Source organism: Coptis chinensis, unplaced genomic scaffold, assembly GCF_015680905.1.
Source record: "Coptis chinensis isolate HL-2020 unplaced genomic scaffold, ASM1568090v1 utg136_pilon_pilon, whole genome shotgun sequence".
In the NCBI taxonomy this organism is placed as follows: Eukaryota; Viridiplantae; Streptophyta; class Magnoliopsida; order Ranunculales; family Ranunculaceae; genus Coptis; species Coptis chinensis.
The window spans coordinates 596,998-612,106 of record NW_028238102.1 but is presented as its reverse complement, the minus strand read 5'-3'; the positions used below and the strand labels follow the sequence as shown (position 1 = coordinate 612,106).

Sequence of the window (15,109 nt, the reverse complement as noted above, 5' to 3'; positions counted from 1 at the left end):
GAGTGGTTATAATGGGAGTGGCTCTATCTCTCCCGTATCTTTACTATATAGAAAAATGTCGGGTCGATGAATGATGACTTTGGTGTATGCCGGGGGGCAAAATTGTAATTTAACATTTTTTTAAAAATATTTTTTGTTTTTTGAAAGGTAAAACGGTAGTTTTATTTTTTTAAATGTTTTTAAAGCCAGTTTTCAAAACTGGTGGGCCAGTATGTTTGTGGAAAGTTGGGCAAACAGGGCTATAATGGTAAATTCACTCTTAAATTAGTATTTTTTCGTCAATTGGTGGGACCCTCCATGTTGAGAAAATGCAACATGTGTTTTTACACGTGCACAAGGCTAGTGTGATATATATATATATATATATATATATATATATATATATATATATATATTACCGTATTTTCATTACCATCGATGTGTCGTGCCTCCCCAACTTCAACTGGTGTATTTTGCTTTTGCTGATGCTTACCGGGTGGGGCTATCTAATTATGACCCATTGTCCTGTAGACACAATTGCACAGGACCTGGAAAAATTGAACGTGATGTTGATAATAGGGTGCGACATCCAATAATTCACCTTTCAATTCTTATTTCCTTCCTCTTAATATCACTTTAACCAAGTCAAGTTTGAATAGTCTCAACTCGCAATAGCCTCTTATACGTTACAAGACTTCAAAGTCAAATAATATCTCATATCAAGAGTCAGGACCAGTCATCTAACAAAACCAGTCACTTATTTCATTTTTTCTCTTAATTAATAGGGTCCAAACCCCCCACTTTTGTCACCACTTTTGAATAAACCCCCCACATTTGTAAACATCACAATCCCCTCCCTCCCGTTTCCTCCTGCTCTGTCTGATTTCCATCTAAGTTCCGTTGGTATTTCACATAATACCAAAAGTATCCCGTATATCTATAAGTTTTTTTTTTAAGTGACAATCTGATAATAATATTCAAAGAAAACTGCTAACATATTGTCATTACCGAAAGAAAGCATGATCGAGATATTAACTGTGATCAGAGCATTGTCTGGACATGAGATGCAACCTTTATATCATAGACTTGTTTATTTATTTATTTTCTAGTTTTTACTTCTCACCATTGTGTGGTAAGCACAACAAAGTTCCGGCTTAAGGAAATAAAGTAATGAGCCTACCTATTTGATCATTTTGATGCGATGTTGAAAAGTGGATCTGATTTTTGAAAAGTTGTATTAACTGGATTGGCTTGGTGGGTTCGTGGAGGTTGGCTTCAAATGGTTTTAAAGCTTGATTTTGGTTTAAATGAATGGGAAGTGCAGAATCCCATTAGTAAAACCTAGCAAAGTCGGTAAAACTTTTGGGTGATGATACCAGAGGTCTGGGGCTCGAACCCCGGCCAGCATCAAAGAGTTACTGATCTCATTTAAAACAGGCTTACAAAAAAAAAAAAAAAAAAAAAATCCTAGTAATCCAATTTTGCAATTCTTCGAAATTCAAAAATTAACTCCGCTCATCAACGAGTGGGTCTACCACTACAACCAATAATTTTCTTGGGTAAATTACATCTTTTTATATACTTCTATTGATGCTAAGGTATAAAAATCAAAGTTTAAAATTTTAAATATCTTAAATTGTGGGTGGACGAGGGTTTGAACCTTGGTTACTAGCAAAAACTTATAATATAATGACCACTCGGGTTGTAATGCTAATTGTGTAATAAAGGAGTAGCTTATATATATTATAGTCTAAAAAATATATGCATCAACCCACTGGTTGGACCATTAACTCACTAGTTGGACCGTTAACCCACTGACCCGGGTTGAAGTCTGGGTTGGGTTTGATAACATTGCTTTTTAGTCGTTTTTTCTTTCTAAATAATGTTGCTACTTCTACTACTATTCATCACCAAAAAAAAAAAAAAAAAAAATGTTTATAAAAGGTTATGGCATGCACCCACCAGTTCACTAGAAATTTTACAGAGAAAAAGAACATATCTTATATATAATGGGAAAACTTGCCGCGTTTATTAGTCCCCGTATTTTCGGTTTTAATCCAATCTTTTAAATCAAAAGGATACCCAAAAGTTTCACCCATAAAATTTTCGGATAGTACTACTTCCGAGGGTAAATACGTACTTTTGCTTATTCCCGGATTTAAAAGGAAACCTCTTCACGAAACAAACGTATTAAAGTTTCTTTCAGAATAGTCGCACCGTTTTGCTTATTCTCCCAAAACAAAGTATTAAGAAGGAAAAAAAATTGTTCGGTGTTAGATAATAGGTAAGTTCTTCTTCTTCTCCTATTTCACATTTTAATTTAGTTCTTACCGAACATGCAGTCTCTATTTTATCTGAGAAAAAAATAAAAGTTTCCCTCTATCTCTTCCCATCAAGTTCACAGGCAATGAAGACTTGCATGCAACCCTTAATTCCAATTTCCCATTTTAAAACTCAAAGTAATAAGATTTTCGTTAATTTTTTTTATTTACTGTTGTTTTCCAAACATTTCAATGGTTTATTTCTATTTCATTTTTTTTTTTTTTTTTTTGCTTTAACTTATAATTTTGCAATTGTTCCAGTTTCATAATAATGCCGCGTCGTCCAATACTCGCAATCCCGTTTTAAAGTTTAGACGCACTCACGAACATGTATGTCATCTTCTATCTTTTTACTTGCCGCCGTTTATTAGTTTCCGCATTCTCGCTTTTTAACACAATCTTTTAAATCAAAAGGGTTTCCAAAAATTCCACTCGCAAAATTTTTCTGAAGCCTTTCTGTAAAAGGGCAAATTGGCAATTACGTTTTCCCCATAAGAACTACCCGAGAAACACATGCACCATTTCGGTTGCCAGTTAAACTTTCCAAATTTATTTCAGGAAGAAGGTGAGTGAACTCTTCATAATACCTTTGGCAGGCAATCGCAGAAAAATGTTTTTTTCTTCTTCAAAAACAGGTGTGTTCCTCTTCTTTCCTCTGTCTTCTTCATCACTTACATCTTCCACATGATTTTTTATTGTTTCAGAAGACATGTTTAATCACAATTGAATTTTGAAACATATTGTCAATTCATATTTTTTGTTTTTATGACTCAATTATGATTATGGACCAAAGGTATTCGGCTTAGAGTAAAAAATTTCTTGCTACTTGGGGAACACCGCCATATGAAACTTTGATCTATTACTTATTAAGGTCTCTTTCCTTAGGTCTGTTTCATAGTTATTCTCACAAATTCTTCACGTGCTACCAATTTTAAAATCATTCCAGACGCAATGAATCTCGAAAAGTCTACTTTTGTTCTTCTTAATACAAATCTCTTTGTTGTAATCGAAATCTTTTTGATTCATTATTTGGTGGAGTTCGTTTCTGTTACAATCACTTATAGGAATGCATTGATGATGCTCTTACTTCCCCTGAAATATTTTTGTTTATGTAAATTTTAGAAAGTACCCTGGTAATTCTACCACTGATGATGATGCAAAAGTTACGTGATCTTTGACTTCTTGGAGAGGATGGATGAGTATGCTCAGTCAAGACTCAAAAGACACTCTATACTCCATTATTTAGACAAAGTACGATTGCAGTTGCTATAGTTGGTTGGTTCTACGCCAATCTTGCCAAGGATGGTAATTGATGAGAAGGATTTTAAATCGGGACCACTTTTTCTAAGTAGAGCTAGATAGTCGCCTCCTGCTTGGTAGCCTTTTCTGTGAATTTGTTACACATGTTCAGACTTCAGTGTTCATATTGCCAACTCTTAATCCTCTCAATTGGGATGCTTTTAATTATGCACCTCTTGCTCTAGGAATAAGTTTGTTATTGATATTGTTGTGTTGGTTTCAGATGCAAGACATTGGTTAAGGGTGCTTTTGAGTAACTAAACTCTACTGTTAGTTCTATTAAAACTTTGGCATCTACATTATTCTTGCAGGTCACTCTTAAAGGATTTAGGTCGGGCAAATTAAGTACGTTGGTCACAACAAATGCCGCGTCACCTGGTTTGAACATCAGATGAAACTGTTGATCATTCCGGTTTGGGTATATGTAATTTTCATGTTCCTCCGAAAATTTCTTGGGGATTCGTTACTGGTATTTGATTTGATGATATTTTTTTTATTTTGTAGTATCTTGATGTGTAAATGACATCAATCTAAATACAACATGACTTTTATTGACATGGCTTTTATTGGTGTTTTACACCTGCCGACTACATTTGCATACTTACATATATTAAGTTATTTTCAATTGTATCTAAAATCGGCAGCTTATGCCCAATTGACTTGATCGGATTTATCAACAATAAATTTACTTGAAAAGGCACTCTCCAAGGCAACTGTGTAAGTCCAAATTCTCATTTAGGGCTTGATATAGTAACTATTTGTTGGGGATTACACCAATACCAATCGGTTCCCCCACTACACAGATAACTTGTATGAACACACTTCAACTCCAGATAAATCTCAAATATCACAAACTACCTATACTAACATGCCCAACTCGCTAAACAACTATCAACAACAAATAATAATGTAAAGCAGTAAAAGGCAAACCACAAAACAAAGATTTACCGTGGTTCGGCCAATGATGCCTACTTCCACAAGAGCCAGTTCTTATTAAAGTGGGAAGGAAGATTACAATCTCCTTTCAAATTCTCACCTTACTAGATCACTCTTATCTCTTTACGTGGGTTGTATCTCTCAGAAGGTTATCTCTCAATCTTGATAGCTTTCAAGATCGGGTTTCTCTCTTTGTTTTTGTCCGTTCTTAGTCTTAGGTTTTCCAAAACCTTGATTTTGGTTTTATCTCTAAAACCAAATTTCGCGTACCGTTGAAAAGGGCCACCACTTAACCATATAGACTTGGCGCTGCCTCTACATGTAAGCCGAGCGAAGGGCGCGCTAAAAGACATCGAAGCCGAACTCGCCAGCAAGTCGAACTCGAAAGTGAGTCGCCCGACATTCTCGATGCCGAATTCGCCCGCTTCTCTCCAAATCTGTTTCTCCTCATGTGAGGGATAACTCCATCAATCTCCCCTCCCGGCAAAAGGGCTACCTCCATGCAATTGCCAAATCAATAGAGGAGCGTCGGTTGCCATTCCGCAATAGCACAACAAACATCAAACTTACCTTTCGGTAAGACTTTGGTCATCATATCCGACCCATTCTTGTCGGTATGGATCTTCTCGATACACAAATGCTTGTCTTCGAAAGTACTTCTAATCCAATGATAACGCGACGTGTATGTGCTTGGACCTAGAATGAAAACTCGATTCTTGCTCAAGTGGATGGCGCCTCGACCGTCACATAGAACTACAAACCGCTTTTCGCTTTTAGCCCTAGTTCGTCGAAGAACCTCTTCATCCATAGCAACTATTTGCAACACTTAGTGGCCGCAATATACTCGGCCAGAAGTGGAGAGGGCAACACACTTTTGCAACTTAGATTGCCAAGAAACCGCCCCCCCGCAAAGTAACAAGATAACCGGAGGCGGACTTCATCGAAATCAACATCACCGCCATGTCCCGTGATCGGTGTAGCCTTCAAGTAAGGGCTTACTTCCACCAAAGCACAAACACGATTTGGAAGTGCCTTTGAGATATCTCAATATCCACTTAACACCTTCCCAATGCTCTTTACCCGGATTTGACAGAATCACTTACAACCCCAACGGCGGAGAGCAATATCCGGTCTAGTACACACCATGGCATACATCAAACCGCCCCATCGCGGATGCATAAGGAATCTTTTTCCATCCGACTTTGCTCATGCTCACCCTTTGGACACATCTCTTTGGTCATGCGGAACCGCCACCAAGCGGATAACCGACCGGGTTTCGCTTTTGATCCATGTTGAATCTCTTCAACACCTTTCTCAATGTAGCTTTCGAGAAAGCCACAACTTTCCACTCTTTTCTCACACGAAAGTGATCCGTGATCCCAAGTATCCGCTTTGCTTGACCCAAATCCTTCATCTCAAAGGACTTACTCAAGTCTTTCTTCAAATTTTGATATTTTGTTGATGTTTGGGCCAACTATCAACATATCATCCACATACAAAGAATAAGACAATGAAATCCCCATCCGAAATCTCTCAACAAACACACAATGATCGGAAGCAGACTTCTTGTATCCTTGCTTCGCCATAAAGGAATCAAACTTTATGTACCAATCGCCTCGTGCTTGCTTCAACCCATACAAGCTCTTTATCGACCTTGCATACTAGGTGCTCCTTGCCTTTGACCTCAAACCCTTTGGTTGGTCCATGTAGACATCTTCTTCAAGGTCTCCATGAAGAAAAGTTGTCTTAACATCTAGTCGCTTCAACCTCTAGGTTCATACTTATGCCCATATCCAATACCACCCGGATAGAAGTCATCTTCACTACAGAGAGAAAATCTCATCAAAGTCAATCCCTTTCCTTTGACCGAATCCCTTCACAACAAGGCGAAGCTTTGTGCCTTGGGTGAGGATTGTTCTCCCTCATGCTTGACTTTGTATATCCACCTATTTTTGAGAACTTTTCTCCCCGGGTTTCTCAACTAACTCATAGGTGTGATTCTTGTGCAAAGAATCCATCTCGCCATGCATGGCCTTCAACCACTTTTCTTTGTCTGTACCTTCAAGTGCCTCTTGATAGTACATAGGTTCTCCACCATCCGATAGTAGTAGACGTGACGTATGTGGTGGATACCGGGTTGAAGCTAGTCTCCCTCTCGGACCTCCTTGCCCCATCCGGGCCGGTGCCTCGGAGGATGCACTTCGCTGCTGCTCGGTGGTGGTTCATGCATCTCATCCGCATCTTCTATACCAATAGGTTCTATCCCATCATGAAAGCAATAGATTCTCATCATGAGCTTCAAACTCATGGTTCTCTCGTGATTCTCAATGCCTTCGCGACGCTCCACAAAGAGGGAACTTCCGGTTCAATCAACAAGATCATTGGTAAAAGCCTCAGCTTTCACCCTCCTCAAAGTCCGCTATGGTTTGGTCTTCTAAGAACACAACATCTCGACTTCGGATTACCTTCTTGTTAATCGGATCATAGAGTTTGTAACCAAACTTTTCATCTCCATAACCCGTAAAAATGCACCGCTTGCTTTGTCATCAAGCTTGATCTCTCATCCTTCGAATATGCACAAATGCCCCGCACCCAAATACCCTTAAGTATCCATAATCAACATCTCGCCGACCATACTCTCCGGATAATCACTATTCGTAGGCTTTCTTTAGCGACAGTTGATCACATGCACGGCCAGACGCGATTGCTTCTACCCAAAGAGTTTCTAGGTAGCTTAGAGTGAGATAGCATGCATCTCATCCTTTCTACAATGGTACGGTTCATTCTCTCGCTATTCCATTCTTATGGGTGTCTTGGGAACGGTCCGCTTCATGACGAATCCATGACTCGCAATACTCTTCAAATGGCCCAATGTACTCACCCCCATTATCCGAGCGAATACACTTCAACAACTTCCCAGCCTCTCTTTCCACCATGTCGTGGAATTTCTCAAACACGCCAAGTACTTCATCCTTGGTCTTCGACTATAGGCCCATATCTTTCTTGACGATCATCAATGAATGTCAAGAAGTACGGCTCCCTCGGGGACTTCACTCTCATAGGACCACATAAGTCCAGGTAGTGCACTAGTTCAAGGACGCTGTCCTTTCGTGAGACGGAATCTTTGAAAGACACCCCTGTGTTGCTTTCCTACCAAACAATGAGTACATGTATTTAAATGTGTACCTTTGATGTCCGGGTAAGGCCTTTTGCTTAGCAAGAACTTCCATCCCTTTTATGCCCATGTGACACGCCTCTTTGTGCCACAGCTCGATGAAGCTTCTTCTTCACAGATTCGCTTCGCTTTTACAAAAACTAGCCCGTGTTTTGTAAAGAGAGCAAGTTTTCTTTCCTCCGGGCCGCTACAATGGAACCTCCGGCTTCGGTTTCCATACCCCGCTACTAAACGAGTTTACAAAGCCATCGCCATCTAATTTCCCAAAATTAAAATTAGGCTTAACCGTATGTCGTGGACATGTCTTACATCCTTGAGTGTCAAGGTGTAGCCGACATTGGTTTCTACATGAACATCTCCAATGCCTATAATCTTCGAGACTCCATCATTACCCATCCTCACTTCACCATATTCACCATACCGTAGGGTAGTGAAGAATCCCCGCGGCGTGTGACGGATAGATGCTCCCCATCTATCACCCACTCAGATCCCCGACATGAGGTACTAAGACAGACACACCACAATCCGACACAATTCCCACTAGGTCCTCGACTAGTCGCGGTAGTATCTCCGCCTGTGTTTCCGCCTCCGCACCATGTCTTCATGTACACGCTTATTCTTCTCATCCCTCTTCGTTCTCGCGACTCATATCCGAAGTGGCCTTTGGTGGCACAATAGTAACATTGCCTCTCGCCTTTTAGGAGTTCTAGCTTCACCCCTAGATTTACTTCACATCACCTCTAGAACGAGATGGTTTTCTCGCTTCGACCTCTCCCCGTTTCTCGGAAAAGGACCTCCGAGCGGTAGAAGAGTCGCTTGCACTCCTTCTAGTCTCTTCATTCAACAAAGACATGGTAGCCATCTCCATGGTAACAATTCCATCCTTGGTCGCTTCCATGTAGAGAAACCGCTAATGTCTCCCAACTTTCGGGTAGAGCCTAATAGAAACAAAGCCTCAACTTCGCCTCCCAAATTGATCTTCATCAAATGCATCCGATTGATGATACTCAGACTTCATTAAGATGCTCGGACATTGAAGAACCTTCTTGGTACTTCGTGGTTCCGCAAACTTCTTAACGACTAGCACTTTGTTTCCACCCGACTTCCTCTCATATAGGTCTTCGAAGTTTCTTCCATGCATCGGGCGTCGTAAATCTCGGGACACATGGTGAAAGACACCGCCGCCAATCCATCGTCGAATGTATCCAATCGCTTTTCACTTCAAGCTTTTTCCACTCGGCCTTCATCGGGCCTTTTCCGGTTTTACTCCCTCATTCTCAATGGGAAGTGCCAAGTCCTTGCAAAAGATAGCAAGTCTTCCATCTTGGCTTTCCGATGGTGTAGTTCTTCCTATTCAAATTTATCATGCGAGTGTTCACGGAATGGTCCATCTCTACAAGTTATTTTAACCTCAAATCTTCTCTCGTGAATTTCACAAACACCTTCCTCGACCAAGATTCGATAACACCCTAGGCTATTCCAACCAAGGCTCTGATACCACTTGTTGGGGATTACACCAATACCAATCGGTTCCCCCACTACACAGATAACTTGTATGAACACACTTCAACTCCAGATAAATCTCAAATATCACAAACTACCTATACTAACATGCCCAACTCGCTAAACAACTATCAACAACAAATAATAATGTAAAGCAGTAAAAGGCAAACCACAAAACAAAGATTTACCGTGGTTCGGCCAATGATGCCTACTTCCACAAGAGTCGGGTTCTTATTAAAGTGGGAAAGAAGATTACAATCTCTCCTTTCAAATTTCACCTTACTAGATCACTTTATCTCTTTACGTGGTCAGTATCTCTCAGAAAGGTTATCTCTCAATCTTGATAGCTTTCAAGATTGGGTTTCTCTCTTTTGTTTTGTTTGGTTCTTAGTCTTAGGTTTTCCAAAACCTTGATTTTGGTTTTATCTCCAAAACCAAATTTCATGCATGGTCTTGTAAATAAAGCCCACGAACCATAGACTGGTATGCGCGCGCTTCATGTGAGCGCTGAAGTCGCCAGCTTAAAGACACCGAAGCCGAAGCTGGTCGCGCCTCTCGAGCGCTTGGCCGCTCTACATACTGAACTCGAGCGAAGTCGTCGCTTCTCTGGCTGGCGGCCTCGACATTCTCGATGCGAATTAAGCCGTTTCTCTCCAGCTCTGTTTCTCTCCTCATGTGAGGGATAACTCCAACACTATTTTCATTATGCACTTACTAACCATGGTTTCTCATGGTTATACCTTTTATTAGTCTTCTTTGAATTATAGTCCTACATCTACTCTAACTTTATCTTATTTACTAAAGTTAGCATACGTGTTTCCTAGCTTTCCAGTTTTTTATTTCTATATTGTCTCTGCACTTTAAAAAATTATGTCCTACTTATATTTGTATCCGTCTATTGATATTTCACATTTATGAGCCTATTGTTTAGTAAATGATGCATAGAAGTATAGCAGGCAGTTAGGTAACCCCCATGTCCCTACCGTGTAATACAGTGTGTAGAAATATGTTTGTGAAGTTTTAACTTGCTTATGTCAATTTTAGAAGACATACACTGAGATTTTTATTTAATGGTAATCAATATGTTAAGCACTGTAGTGCTCAGTGTATGTGAGCACTACATACACTAAGATTTTTATAAATGTAATGATTTTTTTGAATGTTGAATCTCAATTGAGTTGTCTTGCTTATGAATTCTTTTGTTCTTCACTCTACCTTAAAGAAAATTTCAAATGGAGTTTGGTTGAATGGTGCAACTTGAGTGTAAACTTGCAACAGGCAATGCGACGGAACTATTAGTTAGGACTGCCACCAAAAAAAATGGGTAGTTTGAATAATACAACATTTAGGGGTTGTTTGTTTTTTTTGAATTCAGCATTCAGAGCCTCTTAAACTTAAGTTTTAAGCATTCAGAGGCTCAAAACTTGTTTGTTTTTTTAAGTAGTTTAAGCATTCAATGGTACTTTCAAGATTTAGCATTCAAAGACCAAAATTTCTTCTGAATGCTGAATTCTAATACTTGAAACAAGAAAGTCCCTTCTTGCCCTTTCTTAAGAACCCAATCTCAAGAACCCATCTACTTTCCTACCTTGACTTTTATGGCTTCAAAATAGGTTCTTCAAAATTTGATGTTGGCGTCACGGGTTTTTTCATTTTTTTGGGTGAATGATATCCACTTTGTTAAAAAATAGAATTACATATATATATATATATATATATATATATATATATATATATATATATATTCTCGAAAAGTAAACAAAATATGAAAATAGACCGTTAAAATATATTTGTGAAAGCATATTTTAAATAAATTTATTTATCATTTATTTTTTTTTCGATAATCCATCTCTTCTCCTCAAATATAATATATATTTTGTTTAACAAGAAATCAAGTTAGTGTTTAAAATAGATAGCATGAGTAAAATTGTCCTAATGATTTATATTCAAATTTTCGTGAGCTGTGTTTATTCTAACAGAAAACAAACATGTTTTTAAGAATTCAAAGAATCAAAGATTTAGCATTCATAAGATAAGTCATTCAAAGATTCAAAGATTCAAAGATTCATAGGCTCGAGAAAAAACAAACAACCCCTTAATTTCACCACAAAAAAATTATTAGTTAAAATTTCTACTAGCAGCCCCTTGATTCAAAAAAATCTCGATCCACCCCTAACCTCATTGAATTTCAATTCTAAGTTTATGACCCATTATTTGTGCTTAAATATAAAATGGGTGGTATTACTATATGCAGGTTGTTAAGGAAGTTCAATGTTTAGGAAATAGATTCACGCTAAGACGAGAATCGCTTCTTCTATCGATTAGCATTGGTGTTCTCCAAAGCGACCTCATTGAACTTCAATCTCCTTTACCTGTAAGTTATCTTTGAACTCTGAAGATTTCAATCTCCTTTTACTTCAACTCTAAGGTGCATGATTAATTTAAATAGCACTTTTTTTATGAGTGGATTGATTTGATTGGTAGTACATAGTGTAACTTAGTTAGTTGTACATCTTACTAATTCTAATTGGGGGTGGGTTGAGTGAAGTGACATGATCGTTCCCAATAGAGTATATATAGCAATATAGCAGAGTACAAGACAACTTGACTTGCAAACATTTGGGAACTTACACAGTTAGGCCGGGGTGCAGACACGGTACAAAGTGGTAAACATCAAGGTTTGAATTGGATCGAGAATCGATAAATCAGCCCAATGTGGTTACCCCCGCGCTGGTCTTAAAGGTTGTTAACCTAAATTATCTTTTTCTTTTTGACTTTCTTTTACCGTTAATGTCGGTTCTTGAATGGAGTTGGATATTCGAGCTTTATGCAAAACCATGATCGCCAGCAGCTCGAAGTTTCAACATTTTCCTATGTCGTATCTTGACTTGTCGCTCACCGTGTCATTGAACATTATAGGTTGCGCCTCTATGGTAGCCGATAATTCGTGGATGGCCCGAGAACCGTAATCGTGGAGGAAAAAACTGAAAGCAGATACTCTGTTATTTGTCTATCCGAAGTTCCTGCTAAACATCTGGAAAACAATAAGCCTGAACGGGTTGAGATTGCCATTAAGCAGAGGTCACATAATACTTTTCTTAATGGGGAACTGGTGTAGGAAATAAACACAGCACTTTGAAAACTATGGAAGAGAGGAAAGCGGAGTATGACAAACCACGGGCTCGCATCTTCAATAGCTCAAGCAATACCTTCTCAGGGTTCACTTGACGAAAGAATTTTTTCTTTAAGCAGAGATGTGAATGAAGGATCCAAGATTTCTATCAATGAAATAGAGAAAACTCCTATCACCAGGGATGGCAACACGTCCAGAGTTGCAATTCTCAGAGACAGGGAAAAAGATCGTAGTGACCCAGACTACGACTGCAATTATGGAAGATAATTACTTCTATCTTATATCTCTAAGTCGGATAGAAGTAAATGCAACAGGTATGTCAAATGCCTACTACGTACCCAATCAGAGTTTCAACTTGGGGCCTTACAGTACATAGTTTTCAACCTCCGTTTGTGCAGTATGAGTTTGCTTTTTCGCAACATGGCATGTTGCCGAGGTCTCAAGCATCGCCAGCCTACGTGTTTTCTACTCGAATATGAGCCCATTTGGTGCTTTTTGGAGTAAATCGATATCTTGCAATGATGTACACAAATTTTAGTCGTATGAACAAGTTTGACATGTTTTTTCCGTGCAGGACTAAGTTGCAGAGTTTCGTGTGTACATTTAGTTTAAGGTAACAACACAAGTATGCAAATGGTGCATTTTCCATTTGATTTGTCCATTTTTTATATCTTAGTCATAAACTAGATTAGATTGTGTGTAAGCCACCTAATCTGGCAGAATAGGATCAATTTTGGTTTTTTTTTTTTTGGCAGATAAAGACAATAAGAGTGTTGTCTCTCCATTGTTTGGACGGATTAAGTGTGAGATGTCATTGGATGGACATCTTCAAGGACTGGATTTGTTGTGGTTAAAAGGAAAAAAAAAATTGGAATAATGAGGTGCCTAATGTAGGTCTGTGTAAAGAAAAATAATAGTAAAAAGAACCATAATAATGATAAAAAAAGGTTTTTACCATGTATATTATGATCGTGGATGGCTTTCATTTGTAAGTTATTTATCTTTTCTGATTGTGTTTACATCGTTGTTTGGGTCATGCAGGCTCCAGAAGTGATTAATACATGCCTGATGGAGTAGGACATTGATCGTAAATATTTCTCGATGACATTTGACAAATTATTTTCCAATGAAGTTGTCTTCAGAATTAGAGAACGACTTTCTCAAAGCAGGTTGCTTCTGAGCAGTGGTCAATTATTTCACGTGCGTTGTGCAACAAATATTCTGAATATGATTGTTCAGAATGTGTTGGAAGCATTACATGAGGTAACACACAAAATTAGAGAAAGTGTAAGGTATGTTAAAAGCTCAGATACAATACAACAAAGCTTCAGTGAGATGGCTCAGCAACTGATAGGTAATACTTAGAGGAGTTTGTGTCTTGATTGTCCATCTCAGTGGAATACAACTTATGCTATGATTGAAGCTGCAATTGAGTACAAAATTGCATTTTCTCATTTGCAAGAATGTGACTTTGATTACAGTTTAGCACCATCCGATGTAGAGTGGGAAAGGGCAAGTACTGTTTGTAGATATTTAAAGCTTTTTATTGAAGTTGCTAATGTATTCACGGGTGCAACAACTTCCAACCTTTATTTCCCTGAGCTATGTGATATTCATCTGCAATTAATTGAACGATGCAGGAGCTCAGACCCTTTCATTCAGTCCATGGCACTAAAGATGAAAAGCAGGTTTGATACATATTGCAATATTAGCAGCTTGGTTTTAGCAATTGCAGCCATCTTGGATCCTCGATTCAAGATGAAGTTGGTGGAATATTACTATCCTCAGATCTATGGTCCCAGTAGTTCGCTGGATCACATCAACGAAGTTTTTAATGGTATCAAGGATATTTACCATGAGTATGCAATTTCGTCAACAATGATTTCATTTGATCATGGTTTGACTTCTGATGTTCCTAGTAGTAATGGGCTAAAATGTGCCCTACATAGCATGAATAATGATACCAGGGATAGGCTAAGTGGGTTTGACAAGTTCCTAAATGGCACTTCAGAATTCAGATAACCAACACTTGAAGTCAGAGCTGGATAAATATTTGGAGGAACCTGTCTTTCCTAGGAATGTGGATTTTGACATTTTGAACTGGTGGAGAGTCAATGCGCCGAAATATCCAATCTTATTCTTGATGGCTCGTGACATTTTGGGGATTCCTATGGAGAACGAGTACTTGATCCATATAGGAGTTCATTAGAGACAGACATTGGAGAACGAGTACTTGATCCCATATAGGAGTTCATTAGAGACAGACATTGGAGAACGAGTACTTGATCCATATTGGTAATTTAAAGTAGCCAAATAAAGGTATTCCCATAACTATAAAGGTCAACTTCTTCGGCAAACAAAGACAGAGACACCGTTTCTCCGGTTTCACAATTAAAAAAAAGAAAATTGCTCGTCTTCTTCGTTCATTAGAAAACCCTTTGTCTTCCTAAACCCCCGTACTTTAATTAGCGACTTTAATTGTTTCAGCAAACCGATAGTTTTCTACTCTTCTCTCGCCATCTACTACCTAAACTCTTTCTCTCTTATCGCCTGCTTCATCAAGACTGACGCATTGCAGGTAAAAAAATATTCTCGGCTTTTCCCTCCTGTAGTACCAGTTCTTCTGATTTGTTGTTTCATTTGATGTTTAATTTATTCTATGTTAATTTATTAGTAGGTGTGAACAATGATTTCCAAACTCTGATTTATCAGCAGCTGGACTACTTGCCCATGCGGCAATGCACTTGCTATTGTAGCTGTCAG

General features: G+C 38.6%; 3 protein-coding genes and 2 pseudogenes across 16 annotated transcripts in view; 4 read left to right on the top strand and 1 right to left on the bottom strand.

Moving 5' to 3' along the window:
• The window catches only part of LOC147474070 (uncharacterized), a 110,255-nt gene that overhangs the window by 21,388 nt on the left and 73,758 nt on the right, over positions 1 to 15,109 (top strand). The window lies entirely within an intron of this gene.
• Positions 1 to 15,109, bottom strand: part of LOC147474077 (uncharacterized) — a 45,206-nt gene that overhangs the window by 17,731 nt on the left and 12,366 nt on the right. The gene's annotated exons all lie outside the window — the stretch shown is intronic.
• The window catches only part of LOC147474078 (cuscuta receptor 1-like), a 43,402-nt gene that overhangs the window by 20,508 nt on the left and 7,785 nt on the right, over positions 1 to 15,109 (top strand).
• On the top strand, positions 11,445 to 12,613 carry LOC147474081 (uncharacterized; annotated as a pseudogene).
• LOC147474080 (zinc finger BED domain-containing protein RICESLEEPER 1-like) lies at positions 13,398 to 14,555 on the top strand (annotated as a pseudogene).